The sequence below is a fragment of the Panthera tigris genome, chromosome A2 (assembly GCF_018350195.1).
Source record: "Panthera tigris isolate Pti1 chromosome A2, P.tigris_Pti1_mat1.1, whole genome shotgun sequence".
Lineage (NCBI taxonomy): Eukaryota > Metazoa > Chordata > Mammalia > Carnivora > Felidae > Panthera > Panthera tigris.
Window position 1 is genome coordinate 150,758,325 of NC_056661.1, and position 22,200 is coordinate 150,780,524.

General features: G+C 40.9%; 1 long non-coding RNA gene across 1 annotated transcript; it reads right to left on the reverse strand.

The window, feature by feature from the left end:
* Positions 1 to 1,702: 1,702 nt before the first annotated feature.
* On the reverse strand, positions 1,703 to 21,849 carry LOC107179664. The gene is made up of 6 exons (XR_001510325.2): positions 21,816 to 21,849; positions 11,322 to 11,367; positions 8,859 to 8,975; positions 7,639 to 7,758; positions 5,935 to 6,093; positions 1,703 to 1,901 (listed from the first exon to the last, which is right to left on the reverse strand). It is a non-coding gene; the product is annotated as an uncharacterized LOC107179664 (long non-coding RNA).
* Positions 21,850 to 22,200: the final 351 nt, after the last annotated feature.

A 22,200-nucleotide genomic window follows, 5' to 3' on the forward strand; every position in this document is an offset into this window, starting at 1 on the left:
ACTGTGAGGAAGAATGCAGGTAGCTGTGCCTGTGTCCTTTCTCATTGTTTCTTTAATTCTAGACCATAAAAAGTCCTATCAGGAACTATTATTAGCCAAACGGTAGCTTGTTGTAGAATCTTGTCCATGTAGAGACTTTTCATTTCGTACCCCTCATAAACATATCGTATTGATCCACATTTAGCTGTTTTTATCCCTCAACTTTGTTTCTTACTGTATTTGCTATAGTCTTAAAATCAGATTTTCTGAAGATGGCCCAATCAATAGAAATCAAATTTATAAAACCCACTTCAGATTTCATATTTTGCATTTCAAATGTATGGGCCTTATGCTGTCTTGACCAGTAACATCAATGTGAGTAGCATGTTTAATTTGTCAGTATTAAACCTTAGCACTTTAGAGTTGGTGTGTGTGTGTGTGTGTGTGTGTGCGCGCGTGTGCGCGTGTGACTTGCCTCACTGATGGCATCTCAACAACTTTGTGAATTAAAAAAAAGCACAAGGTAAACAATAAAGAAAGGACAGTCAGTAAGAGGCAAACTGCCCACAGTAGTTGGATGTAACTTACCCTTTATAAAAATAACTTCTTGTTTGAATAACTTCAGTCACTCCCGCCCATAAACCTTCTGCGTGTAAACCTATGGCATCAGTTCATGCAGATTCCTTTACTCCACAGTTACTTCAATGTAAGTGTTAAATCCGTATGTATTTTTATTTTATTTCTTCAAATTAGTGAATCAATTGAATGGAAGGGACATCAAGCCAATGGGCTGTTTGGTTGGCTGTAAACAAAACCATGGCTGGCTGAATACTTATTAACTTGTACTATTATGATGTAGATTCAGCTTTAGTTGGGATGAACTCTTTGGATTCAAGGATTCATGATTCTGGATTTGGGTCTTTTTGGTCTGCTCTAACAATTCAACTCACCATGAATCAAACTGCCTCTTACTCTTCATTGCCATCACACCCTCCTTTTCTTCCTTCTATTCTTGATCTTCGCCATAGCCACCACAACCTTGTTGAAAGAGAAACCATCGCGCATTACAGAAAGGAAGTGACTATAGACCGACACATCGTGAAAGCTTTGTCAGCTGGAATCAGAGACACGGGAAGAATACTGAAAATGGTAGATGATCAGAAAGATATGGAGATTGTATTCAAAGGTTTGCATTAGCTATGGCTGGATTTGTCTATTTCAGTGGGTCTCACACAGGAACAGTTTTGCTCCCCGGGGGACATTTCACATTGTGTGGAGACATTTTGGGTGGTCACAGCTTGGGGGAGAGCTACTGGCATCTGGCAGATAGAGGCCAGGGATGCTGCTAACAGCTTTCAGTGCACAGGCCGACTTTCCCTCACATACACAACTAGGAATTATTTGGTTCAGAGTGTCAATAGTGCCAAAGCTGAGAAACTCTCATCTGTTTTAAGGAATTCCAGCGCTTGCTTTGTAAAAATGGGGAAATAATCCTGTATCACTATTAGAATATCAATGCAAATTGCTCACCTGTTTGTAAAAGGTAATGTTCACCAATTGTGTATCAGACATTGTCACCCATGAGTCTGGTGTATGTGTAATTCACAGATTGGGAACACAGGAGACATCTGCACATCCAAAGTCACCAGACCATGCACGTAGCACATTGTTTCCAACATCTTAATGTCCCAACACGATTGCCATAGAGTCCAGTCAGTTGAGGTTGCCGGTAATTGACCATTAAATGGTTGTGGAGTTGATGTGGTCAGTTTCTGTTGGAGCTGCCATTTTTTCTTTCAGAAACATCAGGAGTCTCTTTCAGAAACAATATGATTCATCTCTGTTATTTTCACTGGAAAGGTAGATAGCTGTCAAGAATTTCTTCTCTCCTCAAAGCAATAATGTAAATATTCCAGAGTGGTCTTATAAGAAGAGGAGATTAAGAATGTCAAAAAGCCAGTTCATTTCTTTAAAAAAAGAGAAATGATCACCCCTTTACCAGATCACATTAATTTAATACCAGCTCCCAAGGGTTAGGACAAAGTCACCAATATAATGAGTCACATGGGATAGGCTTTCCCATTTGAGTGTGGAGGCTGGAAGACCCACATACTTCTCTTTGTCCATTCACTGCTTTTTTGATCCTGGAGATCTGACATTGGGGAACATGGGAGTTCAAAATGATGGCAACATATACTTAGAAATGCGATCTACTTTTATTTTCTCTTAGTTCACTGGTAGTTGCCTTCTCCCAGTTTGATAATCTCCCTTTCAACAACCACAGCACTGATGTTGCAAATAGATTAGGGAAGCACCCAAAGCTGGATGAATTGTGCAAAGTGTATTTTCAGCATGTACATACAATACCACGCCTCTAAATATGCTTCTTTTAAAAGGGTGCACGCTGCAGCATGAACTGTGTGCGTATTTAATGTATCTTTCTGGAATATGCTGTGTGCTTAATATACATATTCTATAAATAAAGTAATGAAATGTATAATAGAAATACATATTTCTGTATGCAAATAAATATATTATACACAAAATCTTAATACGCAATATGGTATATGTTGCTTCAGAGTAACAAGACTAGATTTTGTAGGCCCAGTTTTTTAAAGCAGTTTTGGTTTTTGAAGGAGAGGGTTTGAGAACAGCCAAAATCCTACCCGTATTACTGTTAAGCTGTTGTATAATCTTTGAAAGCATGGCACTGATTTTAAATATCTCTTGGAGGAATATATTCATAAATCTTGGCTGGTGTCACCCCACATGACCAGAATGCTCTTTGCTCCTGTGCTCCCGACTGGCCTGTGACTAGAATCTTTCTGGCTGTTACTGTTCCAACAGCTGTGTTGATCTCACGTCTGATTGCCTGATGAGATTGCAACCAATTCATTGACATACAGCTTTGCTCTCCAAGTTAACTGATTTTAGTCAAATAAAAAATAATCATGCAAGGAGGAAAGGATGACCTTCAGAATGTTTTCCATTCTGGAAAACAGGTAAAAAGTTGTACAAGCACTGTATTTTATGAGCCACTCTTTTCAGTTTGAGCCCAATACAGCATCCCATACATTAAATGCCAGAAATTTCTAGTGTAGTATGATACTCCAAGTTTTCTCCAAGAAATTACGAAATAGGTGCCTTCTTTTTTATTTTTAATTTCAACTTTTTTTTAACGTTTATTCCTTTTTGAGAGACAGAGAGAGACTGAGAGTGGGGGAGGGGCAGAGAGAGAGAGGGACACACAGAATCCAAAGCAGGCTCCAGGCTCTGAGCTGTCAGCACAGAGCCCGACGTGGGGCTCGAACTCACGAACCACAAGATCGTGACCTGAGCTGAAGTCGGAGGCTTAACCGAGTCACCCAGATGCCCCATAGGTGGTTTGTTTCTGAATGCCCTACATTTTCTTTATAGCACTTCTTTTCCTTCCCTTGTTACCGACTCAACTACCCACGTTCCCCAGAACATTTTCTTTGGTTCATTAGCATGAGTTCCTAGTTAGCAATTACTGCTATGATTTTAATTGATCCTGGGCACGCCATCCCAAGAGACACTTGCACTTTAATAGAAGAGCATAAGCACCGAACATCTCAAAGAGTCCTATTTATCGTCTTTAGTTGCCAAGGTATGCAAGGTGTTCAGTGAATTCTAGTTTTCTGTGCAAATTTTATGACCTGCTTCACCATCTATACACTTCCTAAATTTTACCTGTTATTCCATAATCCACCCGGGTGCATTGTTGCTTATCTGAACCAAAATCATCTCTAGAAAAAAAATTGAGTTTTCTGTCAATTCTCATTAGTGTCTTATTGTTCCAGTGAAATGTTCTCATTACATTTTTTAGAATGTGATTGCATACTGTATCGATGAATTGTCAAACGTTATTCCTTACGAAGTAGTTGCAAATGCTGAGGCAGGAAAAATATCTTACCATCACAAAGGAAGAATTTTCCACATGTCAGTCTTTTTTGATTAAAAATTGAAGCAACAGCGTGGTAAGTTGTGGAATGTACATACTTATTAAGTGACATTCTATAAATTCTGTTCTTTGGCTTCCTAAACACACACACACATCATGGAAAATGACAGAGAAAATAAGTCATCCATTTTCTTTATTTGTACCATTTACCGTGCAGCTCATCTGAATCCTTACACTGGACCTTTGCTGGAAACATGCATGTCCTCGGAGAGCTTGTTGAAGGATTTTTTAAAATGAGTATCTTTTTTGGAGTCATTATTATTGGAAGATAAGGGATAGTGTTAAGGGATAAATTGTGTGCATGCATCCAGGAAGAATTAAAATAGATTGCAGAGCCAGTTCAAATCTGGATAAGAGTTGAGCTATTTGTACGAAAAGACAAACATTATGATTCAACTGGATGCTTAAAGCAATTTTCTTCACGCGGGAATCTTCCTCTTCCTACCGCTTTTGTATAGAGAGCAGGTGCTTACATGTGTGAGGGCGTGGGTATCTTTGCCAGGGCCATATTATATTTTGCCACATGTCAAACTTCAGCCTGATACAGAATCACCTGCAGATTGTTGGGCCTCACCAGTAGGTCTGAAGTGGCGTCTGAGAATTTGTGTTTCTAACAAGTTCCCAAGTGATCCTGATGGGAACCACACTTTGAGAACAATTACCTTCTCTGGTCTAATGAAAATTTTTACCAAAGTATTATGATGTCTTCGCAAGATGTCTGTTACTAATGGCGAAAACATTACATTTAACGAACTAGCCACAGGAGAGGATACCTTTTCTTGGACGTAAAGTTTGTTGCTTACTTACAAATAGGCTGTTCGTATTTTCTGTCTCTTCCGAAACTTTTAGTGCCATGACCTTAACACCAGTGATTAAAAATAACCATACTGATAAATTTACTTGAGGAACCATTAACATATCAAAGTTTAAAGATAAATATAGCAGAATCTTGAATTCTGTGATATCTCCAAATGCATCTTTAATGTTTAAATTTTTTTTCAATGTTCATTTATTTTTGAGAGAGAGAGTGAGAGAGAGAGAGAGAGCACGAGTGGGGGGAGGGGCAGAGAGAGAGAGGGAGACACAGAATCTGAAGCAGTCCAGGCTCTAAGCTGTCAGCACAGAGCTCGACATGGGGCTCGAACCCATGAACTGTGAGATCATGACCTGAACGGAAGTTGGAGGCTTAACTGACTGAGCAACCCAGGTGCCCCTTGAATGTTTATTTTTGAGACTGTGTGGTGGGGGAGGGGCAGAGAGAGAGAGAGGGAGACACAGAATCTGAAACAGGCTCCAGGCTCCCAGCTGTTAACACACAACCCAATGCGGGGCTCGAACTCTCAAACCGCGAGATCGTGACCTGAGCTGAGGTCGGACACTTAACCGACTGAGTCACCTAGGTGCCCCACTTTAAAAATGCATTTCATGGGGCGTCTAGGTGGCTCCGTCGGTTAAGCGTCTGACTTTGGCTCAGGTCACGATCTCGCGGTTCCTGAGTTCGAGCCCTGCGTCGAGCCCCTGCGTCAGGCTCTGTGCAGACAGCTCAGAGCCTGGAGTCTGCATTGGAGTTTGTGTCTCCCTCTCTCTCTGCCCCTTCCCTGTTCATGCTCTATCCCTCTCTGTCTCAAAAATAAAGCATTAAAAAATTTCTTTAAATGCATTTTATTATAGTCTTCTACATATATTTTTGCATAGTCTATATATGCAAACACATTCTCCTCTTATGAGTACTTAAAATGAATCATTCCATTATTCTGTTGAGAAGTAATGGTAAATAAAAAATATTTGCATTCTAGAAGGAATTCTTCAACCTCTTCTTAACACACACACTCATGTACATAAACACATATGCACGCTCATATACACACATGTACAAATACGAACAACACATAAACACAAGTTTCACCTTAAATATCTTGACTGTGCTCAGAGGTATAACCTTCCCACTACTTTCAAAAGCATTTGGAACTCACCTAGAGGAGACATTGAACTCCGGTCAGCCAAGTAGTACTGAAGAAAAAATTCTGTGCTGTGGCCAGTAAATTGCAGAATGTTCTCAAAGCTCCTAGGGTCAGTAAGTTCCAGCTTTGTGTCTGCCACCAACATACCCCCGTTGTCTGAAGAAAATCTCTCTGAAAGTCAACAATTACATTGAGTCGTGGTGAGGAAACATGGCTGAAATACATGATCATGATGATGCCTGGAGGACACGTCTACAAATATCAACCTTCATGATGGGTACCCCAAGATCACCAAGCAGATTATTTTGTTTTTCTTGGGATCCTCACCATTCTGTTTATTAGTGAACAAGTAGAAGAGGTCATTTATAGTCCCGATATTAAATGGCTGAAGAAAACCATTTTATTTTTTCTCAACCCTCCCCATTGGGTAACATATCTTACACAGAAATAACAATCTGAACAACTCTGCATTCAAGCAGAAAAGACAACCATAAAGAATACAGTTAAGACTAAAACAGGAGCAATATGAATATGACATCCACGTGAGAAAAAAAAAAACACGTATGCCTAAGCTCTCTCGAAATAACAATAAATATTTAACAGAAATGCTTTTCTTTTTTCCAGGTTCTTTGTGTTTTTTTTCTTCATCTATTTTTAGTATTTTTGCTCTAGTTTTTACTAATGCTGCTGTAAAAGTAAATTTTATAAATGTTCTGCGCGGCAAACACAAAAATTACTGTTTCCTTAGACCTCATCTTTAATTTTGTTGTAATTGACATTGCTGTTGCAGAAAGCCAAAAGACATTTAAAACAACAACAACAGCTGACAATGACACATGCTTTCACTATCCAAACAAAACAAACGTAGCCAAAATATGGATAAAGGGCAAAAACACGGCTTTAAATGAAAAAAAAAAATCTGCGTACATGATGGCTTCCCAATGTAAATATTTCCAAACAACATGGCATCTATTTCCTCTGTGTTCTCGAGGGCTTTCCCGCTGCTGTTCACAGTGCGGTGGACAGACGCGGGCCCTTGGTCACTTGGAGAAGAGCTCAGGGCATATCAATGTGCTGTTTGAAACAGGCCCTGTGGGGACACGAGCAGGCCCTTGTCACGATTAAGTATGGGACGTAAACCAAGAAGTGAAAGGCTGTTAAGCCGTTGTTAGAAAAGCCGTTCCATATGACGGAAAAGGGAGTTAAACCAATACTCAGTATACACACATCTGTTAGGAAGCACATTTGAACAAACACGATTCCTTGGCCGTGTACAGGTGAGATAGTTCACGTAACTGAAAAATTAGGATGATAGCTTATGTTACCTATAACAATTGCTAAAAATTCCATTATGGTCAAGGAACCTGGTATCCTTGTTTCCCCTTTGCTTTTTATTGAAGAGTAAGGAATACAACGTTCGTTAGAAACACACAAGAGTGTAGAGTCCCAGTGTTTTTGAAAATCTTACATTAAAAGACAGTTATTTAAGTGTATGTGAAATTGAGAGCCTCTTTAACGATAATCTCCTTTATATACATATTGGATGAAAGATATCTATAGTGTTGCTATAAATTATACATATTTAAACAAGCCTGCATAATTATATTATACATTTTATTTATAAAAGAAAACGTGTTTAAAGACATGGTTGTAGGAATTTAATGGAAAGTGATGCACAAGAATGCAAGGAATACCAGTGGAAAATACTCAACATACCAGAGGAGTGTTGGCTTAGATGTTGCTGATGCGCGTATGCAGAAACATTCCAGCTTCCAAAATCAGCACGGAGGAAATCACACGTGGTGTCCTTGGATGTGTTTTTGCCAAGCTGTATTCCTAAATAAAGCATTGTAGCAGTTGGAGAATTCAACAATAATTTTTTTTTCATTATAATTCACCACATTTAGAACACATTTGTGAACATTTTGGAAGCCAGACACTACCGTACTCCTGGGCACTCTTTAAGAAAGAATACCAACTGGTACAAAGCCCTCCCTTGAAAAAGTACTAATTGTAACACGAGTTAGTGTGAGCTCTGGCTCTCCCCTTGAAAACTTTCACTTCACTTTCTCCATCTACCAGATGAAAAGTGCTCCAGAGCATTCCTTCTGTCCTCTGCTTTCCATCTCTTAAATAGCGAACGTATTGGAAAGAGATTCCAGAGTCGTTCCGGATTCTAGAAATACTCGGTGGGCTAGGTGTGTAGGGAAGCTTTCCTTTTTTGTGTGTGATTTCCCCAAATAACTGACTTGGAGACATTGATCTGGAATTCCTTTCCTCCTTCCAAATGAGGGGAAGCAGGTCAAAACTCATACAAACTAATTAATGCCAAATGATGTCCTCAAACTACATAGGCCAGGAGGTACCATGGTAAATGGATTGTGAGAAATTACTGTCCTCGCCAGTGAGGTAGGGCCAACTCCAGCCGGAGGAAAACATTTCCTTCAGATATTTTCACACTCAAGCTTATGGGAAACTTAGATTATTTGGTTCTCAGGGTTGATTGAATGTCATTTGCTGCCTATTCTCACCTCCATCTAAAAGCAGGAATTCTTGTGGCCTCCACCATGGTCATAGACACTTCACGTTATGCAATGGACAGTTCCTTAAGGCTCCATACTCCACTCTCTCTCATCTCATTATTCTTTCCTGACACCAGCCCATCCACAACTTCAGCTTTGGTTATCATCTTATATCTGATGAGATATATCATCTCCATCCCACTCTTCTCCACCATCTACGTCAGAACCCATCTTGGATACCACAAACGTACCTCAAACTCACCACGTCCAAGCTCACATTCATGATTTCACCAACGACACTGGCCCCATTCTGCTGTCTCTTAGCCCATCCTCTACTGCACAGACAAAACGGACACCACGCTCTGTCATCCTTGACTTTCACCCCAATCGCCCTTCAAGTCCTCCCAGTTTTACCTCCTAAGTATCAAATGTGTCAGATCTGCCCGTCAACTTCTCCCATTGTCACTGGTGCCACCACGATCTCACTGATTTTGCCACATCCAGTCTGATCCCGTCCCATCTGGCTGGTACCTGCGGGCAGAGCCAGCCTTTCAGAAGACAAATCATATCACATCACTCCTCTACTTAAAACTTGTTAGTGAGTTCTTCTGACCGCGTCCACATGTCTTTATCTGACCCGCAGGCCCTTAATGGACTAAGCCCCTCCCCCCTCTCCAACCTCGCCTTCCAGCACACTCCCCGGTGATTTCATTGCTCTTGCATCACTGCCAAAAGCCACCCTCGCCACCCCCCCCCCCATCATGTCCTCTCCTGCCAAAAGATTTTAGCACATGAGCTTCACACAACTTTGCCTGGAAAGCCCCCCTGACCCTTCGCTACCTGGTTAGCTCCTAATAATCCTTTAAATCTCAAGTCAAATATGACGCTTGCAGAAATGTCTCCCCTGACTTGTCAGACGACATCAATTCTTCCAGTGTAACTCCCATAAGGTTTTTCACGATCGCAACCTTACTTGGGGTTGTAGGATTATTTGAATAAATTCTGGTCTCTGTTTGTAGACTGTAAACTTTGCAAGTACAAAGACCACATTTGGATTTGTCTACCTGAGGCAGTGCCTGATACATAGTCACTGTTCCCTCTCTGCAACATTTTTTTTCTCCACTCACTAGTCACACGACCTTGCGAAAATCATGTAGTTGTTTCAGATATAGGTCACCTATATTTACATGTATACAATATCGCGATAAATTACATATATTTATATAAGGAATATTTAGAAGATTGGAAACAACCACGTAGTTCCTAGCAGCATGCTCAACAAAGAAGGGTACTCAATAAAAGATGTGTTTATAACACTTCTTATAGTGGAAGTCTGTGGTACAGACAAAAGATGCCATAGCCTCTCAGACTGCACTTTGATGAGCCCTGAGTGTCCCATCAAGCCAGTTGGTGCTTTACTAGGACAAATGGGACCTTTGGACCCTCGGGCTCTCATCTCCCAAATAGAGAATGAACACTGAAACACCCGAAGTGCAATTATTCTGTCCTTCTGAGACATGGCTCAAATTCTTTAGTTTCTTTTTGCTACATATTGCAGTAATAAGATTATTGGTATCTTACATGGATCTGGTTCATTTTACATGCCAGGCATTTTATTACTTAGATGTGGCTAGAATCATAGGAGGAGTTATTATTATATTCATATTTTAAATAAGGAACCAGAGAGGCTCCATGAAACCAAGTAATTACCCAAGGCCATAGCTGGTATTGGTACAGCCAGGCTCAAATCTCAAAAGTGGTTTATCGAAAGCAGGAGGCCTATAGAAGCAGCCTGACCTGGTTTCCTGGGTCCAGCCCTGGTTTACACTGGCTGCCTGATTCATTCATTATGCATTCTTCCCCCCCTTCCTGCAAGAATGTTAGCTTGGATAATATGGTATATGGTTAACCCTTTATTTTGGGGACTGGAGGGGGCACCAGGCCAGCTAGCAGTTGAAGAATGGTTTTCTGGTCCCCATTCTGTCATTTCTTAGCTGTAAAATCTCAGGAAGTCTCATTTGTTTGCTTTAGCCAGAATATAGTGTTACCCTAAGCGCTTTCCAGATTAAACAAATTACTGTCAGAAATATTTTACAGATTAGAATTGATGCTTAGAGGTTGATATCCGTAGTCTGTAGATGCTTTAGGCAGCTGCCTGGAACTCATCTGATCTGAGGATTTGAGATTGATCTGTGTGTATCTGCGTTTAGAGTGGACACACCATGAGGTGAGCCTTTCTGAGAATTGATGCTGTGGAGAATCTTTAATTCGTGTAGTAAGTTGGAAGATATGTTGAGACAGTTAAGTGGAATGGTTCCTACAGCAAATTCATTCATCTCTTTTCTGCCTAAAAGTATGATAGAGGCCACATCTAAATAATATCTAAAGAAGTACGAGTATCTCAAGTACACAAACAGAAGAGGATGAGAAATGAAAGGTAAACTCAGTTTTCACTAGAAGCAAGGAAAAGCAGGGCGATGCACCATCTGCTATTTCCACCAAGGCTTAATTTCACCCTCTTGGTTATACCTAGCTATGAGAGGTGAGATAAGCTTTATATATCTGCTTTCAGGAACTTTGTATGTCAGTACCAAACATCAGAAATATAGATAAATCTTACAGGAAAGAAAAAGAGAAAAATATATATAGTTATTCTTATATATAATAATCATATAAATGGGAATGTTTACTGGATCCCATCAGGACCAACATGTGCGGGATGGGGCTGAGGGGCAGGAGCTGGGTCATGGGTCTCTTCCCTTTTTGGGCTTGCTGGGGGATGAAAATAGCGAGCCCTCCACTCCCCAGGGACTGCAGCAGTGACACAGCTGGGGAACATGGGGACAGGTGGAGGGCTCTCGGGAAAGAAAGAGGTACCTTCTTGCCAGGGCCCTGGTTTTTAACTTTACTCTTTTGTAGGATTCTGAAAGAAAACCAATAAAATGCACTTAAGCCAAAAACAACACTATAATATATATACACACACACACACACAAACTATATATATTATTATACATATAATAATATATAATATATAATAATACATAATAAATATATATAATATATATATAGTTCCCTTCCAGGAAAGTAAATAATACATAACATATAATAAATATAAATACATATAATATATACTTATATATTCCTGTATTGACACCCCACCAATATTGTGTTCCACAGTGATGCTCTTAGGAGTCTGAAGGTTTTGATAAGGCTGAACAGGTTTTTTTTTTTCCTTTTTCCCCCTTAAACCCTCCCATGTATCTTACAGTTACTGAAATTTGGGGAATTTTTATTACAATTCCTAGATACTCTGGGGCACCTGGGTGGCTCAGTCGGTTAAGCGTCCCACTTCAGCTCAGGTCATGATCTCCCGGTTTGTGGGTTCAAGCCCTGTATCGGGCCCTGTGCTGACGGCTTGGAGCCTGGAGCCTGTTTCAGGTTCTGCGTCTCCCTCCCTCCCTGCCCCTCCCCTGCTTGTGCACTATCTGTCTCTCAAAACTAAATAAACATTAAAAAATAATTTTAAAAAGATTGTCAGGTACTCTGGCATTAGTCTTCAAACAAAACGGTCCCTGCTCACCTCAAACAAAACAGTGGAAGCATCATTAGTGGAACAAAATGTCCCTTCATAAAATGCCTACTGATTTTTTCAGGGGACTTCATGCATTTTACCAAGCCAATCCTTATACCTCCTCCTGGAAGGGGTCACTGTCATCCCCTTTCCCAGATGAAGAATATGTGGGTCATGAGGTTAAATGATTTGGCCTACACCAGTCTGATTGCCTGCAAATAAGGAAATACGTTGCTCTTTCCCATTTAAAGAGCACACTCAGGCAGTAGAAAACTAGCAGACGAGGGATTTCGTACGCGCTTAAGGGAGAGGATATTGTACTTTCCTTCCCTAATGAGTTGGAATTTGTAAGGAAAGTCTTTTAGGGACTGCTCCCGGGGACGAGTCAAGAATTTCAGGGTATTGTCACAAGGCAAGCAACCTGACATCATGTCAGTGCAGTCCACTGGGCTCTGTTGTCCCCAAATGGTGCCGGGAGGGGCCAGCTATAGGTTCCATCGGTTTAAAATTTTAACTTATTTCAAAAGAGCGTACCCATTCGAGGGAGTACTATATTTGCTTTTTAAAATAGTTCAAGTATCATTAAGATCTGTTAGGTATTTTCCTAACTAGGACCCAACTTGCTAAAATGAAAATCTTTCCTTTTTTTGGTGTGGCATGGTGAAAAAAATCATAGTCATCTTTAGAGATATTCTAGGATAAATTTTGAGAAGCTGCTTGAGGTTTTCAAGTTAAATCATTGAATATGACAGCCGAGACTTTAATTTTCTATCTCCTTTATTCACTTTCAAGAGGTCTAATTTTAATTTTCGTTTATTTTTGAGAGAAACAGAGTGCGAGCAGGGGAGGGGCCGAGAGAGAGGGAGACACAGAATCTGAAGCAGGCTTCAGGCTCTGAGCTGTCAGCACAGAGCCTCACGTGGGGCTCGAACCCACGAGCCTTGAGATCATGACCGAAGCCGAAGTTGGTTGCTTCACGGATTCAGCCACCCAGGTGCCCCGAGAGTTCTAATCATAGTTGTTACACTAACTACCTTAAGAGGCAGCCACGAGTTTTCAATTCCAAGTAAAGTGGGACCTGCAAGCAAAAGCCTCCAGGTTGAAGAGAGAGCTCAGAGCCGACGGCTGGAGCTAACGAACTGTCCAGGGAGATCCTGTGAGTGACTGTCGTGGAGCCAGAGCAGACGGTTGAAGAGAGCAGTAGATGTAAATTTCTCTCAGGTAAGAGGTCGGCCTGGTGCCGGAAGCACAATAAGGAGCCTTTATCACCGGTCATTAGGCAGAATCCTGACATCTGGACCCTGACAACATGGAACAGGCCCACCAGATATTTTTCTGGAGCCCCTCCCGACCCACGACCTTCTCCATTCTGCTCTGTGGCTTCTGAGAAGCCGACCTGTATGCATCGAATTAGCACGTTCCTCTCCCTTCTCATTTCGAGTCGGAGGTTTCCAGGGGACCTTGCAAGCTGTCAGAGGACAAGGGGAGAACGAGATCGTAATATGCCTTCCCCTGAGCTCCCTTCCATGGGATACACCATTACTTGGCTATGTCCCTCTGTAAGGGATCAAATGGATGGCCTCTTTGGGTTCAGCACCTCACCCACCCCCCATCCCTGGTGTTCTAGTTTTGGGGTAGTATGGATGCTTCACCGTTACTCCATACTACTATAAGACCCAAGGTCTTGCACTATGCTATGTTGGATTTCCTAAACACCACCCCCACCTTTGTACGTAGAACCTTTGTTAAACTTTCTTCCAAGTATCTATTTTTAGTAGATTGTTACCTACTGTGTTCCTAAGTGATAAGCACTGGATGTGAATTAAAGTAAAAGCAGAGTAAATGTCTCTAATTTCTATGAAACGCTTAAAAGTGTAATTTAGGACCCCGGTTCTTAAGCGATGGATTTCTCTTTTTTTTTTTTCTTCAATTTTTTTTAATGTTTATTTATTTTTGAGAGAGAGAGTGAGCCAGAGATGGAGTGTAAGCAGGGGAGGGGCAGAGAAAGCCAGAGACGCAGAATCTGGGCTGTCAGCACAGAGCCTGACACGGGGCTTGAACTCACAAACCGCGAGATCATGACCCGAGATCAACCGACTGAGCCACCCAGGCACCCCTTAAGCGATGGATTCCAAAGGCGGAACAGCAAGACAGGGACTAAGGAATGAGAATCATTTGGCATCCGTTGCTTTTTTTAGAATTTTGGTCTAATTTGATGGATTGGCCACACAAATCAGCAGCCAATTATTATTAATTCTTCCATTTGTTCATAATCTTAGTTATTCAGCAAATAGTTATTGAGTGGAATCTCTATGCCTCTCTGTGTACTAGGGGCTTAAGACCCAGAACTATACAGGAAAAAAGGGGAAATTGGGCTCTCCATCATGGAATGAGTCTGGCTCAAGAAGAGTGAGTGCACAGAAGTCTGGGAGATGGTCTATGGAGGCCCTTATCTTTGGAGATGTGAGGCCATACTTCAGATTTTCAACTCTTTCCTAAGCTATTAATGTGTTTTGAAGGGGCATATGATCAGGTTTGAGATCTTAAAACACTACTCATATAGCAGTGTAGACAATGGGTGGTGGACCCAGAATGACCCGTGAGAGGATTATTATAGTAGTTAAGATTTCTGCCTGGAACAAGGGAGTGATTGGAAATGCACTTTGCTGACAGAGTTAATGTTATTTCTTGGGAATGTTGGATGTTCACAGAAACATCTAAAATGTAAGCACTAACCATGGTGACTTTAACTCTCCCCAGCTTGTGACAGAAACACATTACCTCTAATGGGTTCAATGTTTTGCTGTTCTTAGTGTTGTTTCCTGTGAAGCATTTTTAATGAAATATATAGAAAAAGAAAAGTTTAAACAAAGTCTCAGTGATTATTGATGAGACTATTTGCAAATACTCATTCACTATTCTAATATGAAATCACATAAGATGAACGTATCTTCCCTAAAACAGAAGAATGTATTAGCTCTAAATAAACAATGACAATGAGTAACACGCAAGGACCAGGGAACCACCATTCAAATCTTCCTAAGATGTCTATTGGTGATCTAAATATAATACAATCTGCTGTTTGGATTGGCATGTTGAGCAGAGCAATGAGAACCATAAGAAACAACTGGGAAACTCAGATTTTGAGAATTTGGAGTTATTGCATTATTTAAGCAACACATTGACACTTTCTTAAAACCCAAACGTGTTTATTATCCAATTCAGCAACTACATTTCTGACCACTTAATCCTAGAGAAATGAAGACTTCAGTTCACACAAGTCTTGTGTGAACAATATCCTGTACACGAATGTTTATAGCAGCGTTGTTTGTAATGGCCCCAAACGGGAAACAACCCAGACGTCCTTCAACAGGTCCACAAACTGCGGTATGTCCATATCATGGGAAACTACTCAGCCATAAAAGGAATGAACTATTCAAACACACAACAATTTGGATGAATCCTCAGAGAATCATCCTCACTGAAAAAAAAAAAAATCCAATCCCAAAAGGTTATAAACTCATATGTATATAACATTCTTGAAATGACAAAATTGTAGAAATGGAGACCAGGTGAGTGGTTGCCAGGGTTTGAGAAGGAAGTGAAATAGAGAGGAAAGTGACTAGGGATATCCCAGGGTTGCATGAGGGAATCTCACATGAGGGGTGTGTAAATGGTCCATCTTGACTATATCAATTTCAGTATTGCAGCTGTGTTATTGTACTACGGTTTTATAAGATAGTATCATTGGAGCAAATGAGGTAAAGGGGAAGTCGGGTCTTTCTATATTATCTCTTAAATTGAAAATGAATCTAAAACGATTTCAAAATAAAAAGGTTTTATGTGTACATTTTCCCATAAATGTAAATAGATGAAACTCATAAGCTTTCTTCTCTCAGGAAGAGGAAAATAATTGGTAAGCATCTAGGTATCTCCTCCACAGACTATCATTTTAACCAGCTGGTCACCAAATAATCCACTTCCCTTTCGCTTCCTTTCTTGAAATCGACCAACCTCTTCCCCAAGGAGGATAACCATCCCTTCGATGCAACCAGCTCCGCCACAAAGATCTGTGTGTGATAGATAGTCCTTCCTTTATCTGGCAACCTCTGGACAAAAATAAATCAAGTTGTCGGTACCCACGTACTTCAATCCCCTCTCTGCTGCACACATCACACTTGCAGTGACGGAGTGGAAACAGGATGACCATCACAAAATTCCGGGAAAGTAGGAATGGGGGTGGATGGGAGGCACACAGCTCTTCTATGGTCCCCCTGGGCAGCATAAAAGCCCTATTCTGGCAGCAAAAAACGTTCCTAGATTCTGCTCTAAGGGAGAAATTCTCCTGGGTTTTGTTTAACAAGGCTACTGGTTCCATCTTCAGGGAGGAGCATCCTTGTCTCCTATTTACTGGAACTCATGTAAAATGTAGATGAGCCTGCTGGATTTACCCTCCTGGGAGCCTGTCTCCTGCCAATCTAGGGAGCTTAACTTTTTTTGTTTCCGTTTTGCATGTCACGTTGAACAAAGAATTTTTGGTCCTGACTCCTAGTCTCTTTGGAAATATAATTCATTCAAACACTTAAAAGGCTTCTGTTCTGTGGGGTAGTCATTGCCATGTCAAAATAACCAGACCCGGCATTCTTTCTGAAACATCATGAACAAATATATTGTTTCTTCTTCTTTTTTTCTTTTCTTCCTTTTTCACTAGAGTTATTTTGTTTCTCCATTAATTCCCAACTCATTTTAAGCTACCTGGCAAGATAAGTGAAAAGATCACATCTTATCTCTGTCCGCATCACTTTATTCATGGGAGACATGTTACCAGGGCTCCACTGCTCAAAGCTTTTAAAGATGTATTTCTTTCAGCTTGGAGCTCTAAAAGCAGATAGCTTTTCATCTGCAAAGTCCTGAACTCGAATTTTTCATTCCTTTCATTTTTTGCTTACACAATAGCCAATTACTTTGGGGACCAACTCTTTCTAGAAATACCTTACCAACATCACCAACACATTCTAACCCCTTCTAGATTTCCCCTAGAGCTGTGAGCTCAAAAGGTGTGCTTTCTGCCTATGATTCATTGCAAGCATCCATTGTTTTTGTTGTTTAACATGAACTTCCTTCTTCCAGCCCCTGATAGTGGCTTTTCAGCCACTCGTGTCTAAGTGAGTAAATGAGATACATGATCTGTATAACTTTATTTTCCCTTCATAATAACCATTTGGGTTTGGTACTGTTATCCTCACTTTACATTGAAGGAAATTCTGGGTCGTCAGTATTGAAAGTTTGGCCAAGATCCCTTAGCTAGTTAACATAGGAGCCAGTAGTCAGTTTCCTATTTGTATGGCTTCAGAGAGCCTGGTTTTAGTTAACTGCCATCTCCCTCGTCTTCGGAGTCTTAACATTGAGCTTCTCCATCTTATTTCCTGGCACAGGCCTTAAAGAAGCACACTAGGGTGTTATGTTCTTTTTCTCCTACACATCGATTCAATAAACAATACGAGTCTTAAGAAATCGTGGAAAGGAAAGGAGAATATACAAAAAAAATATTATATACGGATGCTGAATATAAAAGTTATTTTTATATGTTTCTACATTTTATACATTTAGAGTAATATTGCTACATTAATTGTATCATTCATTTGTTTTTAAAAAGCAGCATAAGGTTGAGGACTAGTTACACTTATCTCAGTACCATTGTTCCTGGGTCTATTCTAGGACCCACACTTCTTGGTTCTAGAATGGGAGTTTGATGCAGAAAGCCCAAGCCAACAAGACGCACCAAAAATGCCAGCCCAGAGAGGCAGCATATCACCTAGAGGTAGCTTAGCAATTACCCTGTGTCTGTATTGTCGAGGGACAATTTAGCACCAATACTTTCCCATTGCTGACTTGTGCTTTTGCCTTCATAGTTACCATCTACATCTAGCGATGTTTGCTCAAACTTTATAGCTTTGTTTTGGGTTGCAAACATTTTCATGCATTGACAGGGCTTCTGGCTTCACGTTGTCAATCTGTATAGTCACTTGTCTTTGAAATCTAACTAAAAACTAACTTCTTTCCAAAGGATTTTCCCAATTACCCACTCCCTTCTGAATACTTTATTCTGTGTATCCTAGGAGTTAAGAAATAATCCTTAATCTATGCTGTCACTTCTCGGCAGGCTTTTGCCTACTGGTATCATTGTCTTTGTGTTCCCTTAAGGGCTTGTGTTGACTGTTGTCACTATTGTCTAGATACTATTAGGGTTCAACAAATAGCTCAATCATTGCAGAAATTAATCTATCTACCATCTATCTATCTATGTATCTATCTACCATCTATCTCCCTCTTCTTTGGAAGAAGCAAGTATAACATTTTTGTCTTCCGTGTCCCTAAAATGTGTGAAATTAAACCGCACGTTTTGCTAAACGCAGACTATACACAGATTCCTTCTGCAATGTTGTCTACATTTCTTTTCTTTCTTTGTCACCTTTTGATCTGTGATGGATGGTTGGTGTTGCTTTCTTAAATCCCAATTCACTACAGAAAGTATTGCCTCACTACACTGTCAAACACCTCAATGTCTCAATGCCATTATAAATATTTCATAACTTCCTATGTGTACACACACCCTAACTCCTTGTCTTATTTTAGTAACCTCCAAAATGTCTGCATGATTCTCTTTGGGGCAATTTCTTCTCCCATTTTCAATTTTCTTTCCTACTCTCTACCTACATATTGTGAGATTCCACCCCACCCCCACCCCCCGCCAAGAAAATTGCCTCTGTGTAGAAGATCTTGCTATCTTGGGTAAAATGGTCAAAAAGCACAAACTGCAATCTGGTCCTTTCTAAGGGGATATCTAATTACCCAGCTGGTGCTGGAGAATACAAACATTTTCACTCTGGACAATGTTTATCTGTTTTTTTGCAAGTACATCACTTTGGAAAGCTACTTGCTCAGCTAATCTGTAACTGTCATGGAAATGTGATTTTTTTTTTTCCCTCCTCCAAACCGATAACGGGCACCTGGTAAGACTGCCTTATGCACCCAAGCATTCAAGTCTAACTGTTTCCATGGGAACATATAAAACTCTGTCTGCAAGTTCCCCAGCATCCTGCCACATGTCCCTTTTCTCTACTCTGCTCTCTCTCTCCATTCCTTCAGTGTACGCGCATGAGATTACATTGCTTTGCAACAACTCTGTAATAGACTTCTTTTCCATTCTTGCCATTGTCGGTGATTTCATTCTTGCCATGTAGGAGGGCAGAGCGTGTGAGTCTATTTCAGCTGTGTAACTTCCTCAACACCGAGTCCAGTGCCTTAGACTTAATGGGCACTCAAAGCCTATTTGTTGAATTGCTTTGGATTAAGGGCTTATTGCCTTAGTCAGTTTTACTTTTGTGATATCTGAAACATGCTCATTAAGAGCTTCCTCAGCAGAATAATTGGAAAGATAAAAAGAGCCTGCTGAATACAGAGTTTAAACCACCAATTTGTATATTTACAAACTAAACATGAATTTTCAGCTCTCTCTCAAATCTTGAAAATTTTTGAGTCTATAAACTTTAGAAATAAAGGAAAGCAAATTAATATTTATTCAGCAACTACCAACTATCAAGCATTTTCATATTCTTTCCCCTCTGAATTGAGTATTACCATCCATTGGATCTGAGAATTAAAACCTTAGGACGTGGGGCACCTGGGTGGCTCAATCGGTTAAGCGTCCAACACTTGATTTCTGCTCAGGTCATGATCTCACAGTTTGTGAGTCTGAGCGCTCTGCAACTGACAGTGTAGAGTCTGCTTGGCGTTCTTTCTCTCCCCTCTCTCTCTGCCCTTCCCTTGCTTGCTCTCTCTCCATTTCAAAATAAATAAGTAAACTTAAAAAAAATAAATAAATAAACCCTTAGGATGTTCCGCACATGCAATTTGTGTTATATTTTACATACTTAACCTTATGATCTCTTTAAATATCCATGCTGGCACAGACTTTGAGATCATGCATTTGTAAATAATGAGGGTTAAGAATATTAGGAAAAAAGAAGGGAGTATAAAACTTAGGACCTCGTTGTATGAAAATATGAAACAGTCTGAAAAAATTCTGAAAGAATTTTAAGGATTACTGATAGCAGAAGCTAAAAGTGAAATCTGAGACATTCAAGAGACATTGCCTTAAATTGGAGGTAAACCGACATTTAAGAACAATAATTACTACTCTGAAGTGTGAAACAACAATACACAAGAATGTATTGGTAAAGGATGATCAGAATCAAAGAATTCTAAAGCACTGGTATTAGGGCACCTGGGTGGCTCAGTTGGCTAAGCATCCAACTTCAGCTCAGGTAATGATCTTGCAGTTCATGAGTTCGAGCCCCATGTCAGGCTCTGTGCTGACAGCTCGGAGTTTAGAGTCTGGAGCCTACTTTGGATTTTGTGTCTCCCTCTCTCTCTCTCTCTCTCTGCCCCTTCCCTACCCGTGCTCTGTCTCTCTCTCTCAAAAATAAACATTAAAAATTTTAGGGTGGGAGGGAGGGGTGGGTGGGTGACAGGTACTGAGGAGGGCACCTGCTGGGATGAGCACTGGGTGTTGTATGGAAACCAACTTGACAATAAATTTCATACTAAAAATTTTTTTTTAAATAAAGCATTGGTATTTATGACAGGAGGTGCAAAGCAACTATATTGATATGGAAAAAGGGAATATGATTTGAGATGTCACAAGCCTGCCGTCCTCTAAAAGACCTAGTGGGGGTAAGTGTTTATGCTCTGCTCAGGAGCAAGGAGACCTCCTCCAGGAAGTGTCAGCAGCTACCACACAGAGAGGCTGTACCCTCAACCCCTCAGTGGTAATGAGGTGTCCTTCTCCTTCTCTGTAGGCGATCAGAGGACACCCAGACCCAGTGGAGAGTCAAGACTTTCATCGTTGCTCAGCAGTAACAAGGACCCCCCCATGGTGTTAGTAGAGGTCGGGTTGGGGAAAGGAAGATCACTTCCTAGGCAGATTGGCATTAGATGTCAGCAGAGGCTTGGGAGAGAAACAAGAATCCCACCCCCATCTAACATAATGAGGTAATGCGGTGGTACCTCCCTTCAACCACAGGGGCAGTGCTAGAAGAAGCATATTAAAACGGAATATTTCAATAAAATCCAGAGTCTGGTAACATAGTACCCAAACTATCCAGGTATCAGTTGAAAATCACTAGTTATACCAAAAACAAAGATGACCTCGATCGGAGTTTAAAAAAAAAAAAAAAAAAAAAAGATAGTGAATGGATACTTACACTGAGATGACAGGATTGTTAGAATTACCTAATGAGAATTTTAAAACATCCATCATTTATTATTTTTTAATGTTTTTTAATTTTATTTTTGAGAGAGAGAGAGAGAGAAAAAGAGAGAGGGAGAGAGAGGAGGGGTGGAGAGACAGGGAGACACAGAATCGGAAGTAGGCTCCAGGCTCTGGGCTGTCCGCACAGAGCCTGACCCCGGGTTCAAACTCATGAACCCTGAGATCATGACCTGAGCTGAAGTGGGAGGCTTCACGGACTGAGCCACCCAGGCGCCCCCAAAACACCCATCATTTTTAAAAGTCCCAACAAGCAGGCATAAAAGCGTTTGAAACAACATGTTTAAAACTCTCGGCAGAGAAATAGAAGATATAAAGGAAGACGAAGGGGGCAATTTCATAAATAAAAATGCCTAAAAGTCAAAACTGACCACACCAAACGTGGGCAAGAAAGTACTCTCACACGCTGCTGATGGGAATACAAAACGGCGCAGCCACTGGGAGACAAGTGAAATAAAACATGTACCCAGAGATGTGAACGTGCAATGTTCCCGGCGGCTTTATTTGGACTGGAAACAGCACAAATGTTCATCCACGCGACACGCGTGCAGAAGCAATGTGCTGGGTCCGTACGGTGGAATAGTACTCGGCCCTAAAAAATGACCTGTTGATAGACACACGGATGAGTGTTAAGATAATTCTGTGGAGTGAGAGAAGCCTGACAAAAACAAATGAGAGCATATCCGTTTATATCCCACCTAGAGAATACAAGTCAGTATACAGGGACAGACACCGGATCGGCGCCGGCGGCGGGGATGGGCAGGGACGGGCGGAAGGGATGAAAAGGTGGCACAAGGAGAGGCTCCGGGCGCACGCGTTAGTTCTCCACGGACCGTTTGTGCTGCGCGCCT